At 33.3% G+C, this 3,284-nt stretch overlaps 1 long non-coding RNA gene across 1 annotated transcript; it reads left to right on the forward strand.

Moving 5' to 3' along the window:
• The first annotated feature begins 2,773 nt into the window (after window positions 1-2,773).
• On the forward strand, window positions 2,774-3,284 carry LOC116137487. The gene is made up of 3 exons (XR_004129194.1): window positions 2,774-2,860; window positions 2,931-3,088; window positions 3,186-3,284. It is a non-coding gene; the product is annotated as an uncharacterized LOC116137487 (long non-coding RNA).

Genomic DNA, 3,284 nt, shown 5'->3' on the forward strand with positions numbered 1-3,284 from the left:
AATTATTATGAATCTACACATGAGGTGATTATGTAAGTATTTGTGATACAATAGTATATATGTTTAAAAAGACATAAATAAAAAAATGATAAAGGAGATTTATATAGTGGTTTGAATGTTGTAAGTAAGTCTTACATCTATTGCCATTTTATTATTTTTTGATTGTTTTTCTGATATCATCTGTAAAGCGTACAAAGATGAAATAATATTTTGTTTACAGAGAAAAATAATGGCTTAAACTCAAATGTATGCCTAGCCTCTCTATGCATTCATTCTCATTCTCTTTTATAGGATGTTATTTAGCCGACTTCAAGGTGATGGTTACTTGACAGACTGCTCTTAATCTTGTTGTAGCACATGGAGAGTATCAACAATCTAAATTTTAACTTTGATAGCTAAGTTAAGATGGATGTTAATTATCAAAGTGAGTTGATGACAACTTATATTTCTCTAGCTCTTGCTACTGTTGGATCTTAAAAGGTGACCGATGCCTTTCTATGATTGATGACTGATTTTGGCACAACAACTATAAACTACGTTAATCTTATAAAACATAAGACATATAAAATATATAATATATATACACATAAAATTATATGGCTAGATATATCATTTATTCGCTCACTTCTCCCCTGGTGGTTTTGATGCTATTCGACTAAAAATTAGTTAATAGTCAGGATGCAACCGTATCTATATATTGCATTACGGACTAAATTCAACAATTGCAAAAGGAAATTAAAACTAACCACCTCTGGGTGATCGGATGGAGCAATAGAAATTCTTTGGTGTATTATTCTAAGAAGTTTTAAGTTTAATTCTTCTGAATTACTAATAAAGGTGACCACTTGAGGGTTTACTCAATCGTTAACTTCAGAGCCCCGAAGAATTAATCGAAGTGTGCGCAAACTGGCATGAACACCCCAGGTTGCCCAACAAAAAAAACTGAAACACCTTTTTTTTTTTTTTTTTCTTCCAAATGCTTTTTGAACAGAAAACAATATACTGTTTAATTATAGTATGGAAACAACCTTGATGAGAAAAAGGTTCCAACAAAAACAAGACCAATTCAAATGAATGTTAAATTAGAAGAACATTGTATAAATGCAAAAAAAATTAAAAAAAATCTTCTTAAAAAAACTTACACACACACACACGTATACATTTATTATTTATTAATCAAAGCAATAAAAGTCCAAAAAATATCCAGCACATAATGCGATTATTCTAACACATTGCTGGGCCTGGTCCTGGGCCAGATAGAGATTTAGAAATGAAGACCACTTTCCACGATTCACCGACCACACAAGGTCACGGTTAAAGTAAAACAGAAGAATTGAAGGACCGTCATGGTCGGGGTATGGAAACGTGTCAAACACCCAATTGGTTGAACTCCCACATTCAAGGTCTTTCTGAGTAGTTAGCAAGACCAACGGCAGCAGCAACGTACAATAGCTGTAAGTCTCCTTCCCTTGGACTTTCTTTATACCAGTTTTTTGGATCTCATTTCAATGTTTTTTTAATTCACATTCATATCCATTTCCTCAACCAATCTGCATTTCACCATTTTTAATTGTAGAAATCATTTTCTGGGTATGATTTTTCTTTGAAATTCCGTTGGTTTAAATGTATTTTTATTGTTTAAAATTTTGCAGGTTTCAATGTGTTAAACGTAATTTTAAGTCTTCTGTTTGCTGACTTTTGTGTTTATGCATATTTCTGCTTTGGGAAATTCTGTTATTAATGTGCTATATGATTTGCATTTCAGGTTCTGTTCATGGTTGGTCCCCGAGTTGTATCGAAACCATTGTGATAACTTCTGCTATCTGCATGCAAGGTGTGAAGATTTTTTTTGTTATTCAATATGACCAATTACATTTACATATAGTCATGCAGAAATTGTTATGTTTATCTGGTTTTTTGAGTATGCATTTCTCTTCGTCTTGATTCGAATTAGATAAAAATTGTTTGAATTAAACACATTGAAAAGGAGGCACTCTGGAAGCATAATTGTGAAGTTAACACAACAGTTGAAACAAAAATTCTAGACAAGGGATGGTAATTGGCAGGAATAATTTCAAATGGAGCATGTTCTGCTGTTTTTCAAGTTGGGATGCCGGTTCGACTAAAGTTTGTTAACGGGGTAGGAAATAAATTGTTGTTTTACCTTTTATCAATACGGACAAGCTTAATTGTAACATCGAGAGCTTTTCTTTCATTTTGCACTATGTTTATTCATTTACTCGGAGACTTGTGTTTTCTGGAGCTGAATGCTGGTAATTTTTTAGCCAAACTGTTTAATTCTAAACAATAAAAGATAGAAATTGAGTAAAGTTAGGGGTACTGACCTCGAAAAACACTTTCCCATGTCGAAAAGTGGCATGCTTGAACTTTATTTTGTAGAAGCAGTGGTCTTTAGTAACTAAGTAATTAAACTGTCAATGGCTTTATACACTCTTGCTTGTTAGTTGTTACTATTCAAGTCTTGAGTTGGCAATTAATTTTAGCAGTATATGTATCAATGCGGTTTTATTATAATCATTTCACATTTATCCAGAATCCTGCGATGTCCTTCTTTAATGATTTATTCCGGTTCTACTCAGTTCATGAGAATAGAAGTCATCTTGTGATAATGCTAATACTCATATTCAGGCAATTTTAGAACTAGTTACTTAATACGGACTATTTTATTTGTAAAGTTTTTATAATTGAGTTTCAAGTCTTGATGCCCATCTCTTGTGGATCATAATGAGTTCGGTATCCGCTCTCCGCACAAGAGAAAACAGAGAGCACAATGGATCCAGTTTAGCCGATAACGGGGAGGTTTCTGATACAAAAGCGAACGCTAGTCCTGAGGCTGAAGGTAAGGATGATTTTATTGCTGCTTGGTTTGAGCACTCATAACACTGAGTTTTTCTTTTTTCCCTTTGTAGCCAACCAACGTGCACTATTGGTGGAGTGGTTAAATAGTATTCTTCCACATTTAAATTTGCCAATAAAAGCTTCAGATGAAGAGCTGAAAGCATGTTTGATTGATGGCACTCTTCTACCTCAAATTTTGAAGAGGCTTAGACTAGTTTCATATAAGGAGGTTGTTGAAATCTAGTATCTTTCTGTTGCCAAATTATACTCTAAGTTGGTGATTAGATGGTTACTTTGTTGATTAAATGTTCGGTATTCTATTCTAGGTAGGCGATTTCAATCATTCTTCAGTTTCAAGCTAAGAAAATGTTAGAAGATTTCTGGAAACTCTGGATAAATTAGGAATTTCTGGATTTGCAATGTCA

Source organism: Pistacia vera, unplaced genomic scaffold (genome assembly GCF_008641045.1).
Source record: "Pistacia vera cultivar Batoury unplaced genomic scaffold, PisVer_v2 Contig328, whole genome shotgun sequence".
NCBI classification, from domain to species: Eukaryota; Viridiplantae; Streptophyta; class Magnoliopsida; order Sapindales; family Anacardiaceae; genus Pistacia; species Pistacia vera.